General features: G+C 46.3%; 1 non-coding gene across 1 annotated transcript; it reads left to right on the plus strand.

The window, feature by feature from the left end:
- The first annotated feature begins 253 nt into the window (after positions 1–253).
- Positions 254–327, plus strand: Trnan-guu. Its single transcript has one exon. It is a non-coding gene; the product is annotated as a tRNA-Asn (tRNA).
- Positions 328–842: the final 515 nt, after the last annotated feature.

The following is an 842-nucleotide window of genomic DNA, read 5'->3' on the forward strand; positions in this document are numbered from 1 at the left end:
TCTTTGTGACTGGGTAAATTGTCAGGACAGGGTGTGTTGTCTTCGTTTCGGAACTGCTGCTCCTCTGCACAGTATATAATGCTGTAAAATGTGTTCATATCCGTCCGTTGTTAGTATTTTCCTAAGCAACAAAGGAACGACAGCCTAAGCACCAAAAGCAACCCCAAAACGTACCACCAGCTCCTCTGGACTTCACTCTTGGCGCTAAAGATGACGGCATTGATATACAGAACAGAAGTGAGTGAAAGTCAAGGCCTCCGTGGCGCAATCGGTCAGCGCGCTCGGCTGTTAACCGAAAGGTTGGTGGTCCGAGCCCGCCCGGGGGCGAAATCGTTTTAACCACCACCGAGGTGAGGACATACGTCAGCTCTGTTAGAGATACACAGATAGTGTGACAATTTGGCTGTGTTTGAATGATGCCATAGAGCCTTATACACATACAGCCAAGTGACAGTGTAGGTAAAAACATGGCTCTACACAGACGTTCTACAGCTTCCCTATTTATTCGTCATGTGTGACACTGCAGTAGAGCGACGCCCACTACAAAAGACGTATTATTTACATTTAATTTCCATCGGATTGCCACAGGATACAGGGTGATTCATAATTCCAAATCACTAGTTTCCAGCCGTCCACCGTCTTTGCACCACCTCGAGCGTCACTTAGAATTGGCTATAGAAATGTATAGCTTACGAGGAGCAGCTCGACCACTGTTTCCCTTTCTTTTTAACTGACTGAACACCATGACTATGCTAGTTGGACTGTTGGTAGGACATTGGCACTGACAAGGGACCTTCCGCTGATTTCATGCAATTTTTACAACCATTCTTCGTAATGTTCGG

Source organism: Schistocerca americana, chromosome 4 (assembly GCF_021461395.2).
Source record: "Schistocerca americana isolate TAMUIC-IGC-003095 chromosome 4, iqSchAmer2.1, whole genome shotgun sequence".
In the NCBI taxonomy this organism is placed as follows: Eukaryota; Metazoa; Arthropoda; class Insecta; order Orthoptera; family Acrididae; genus Schistocerca; species Schistocerca americana.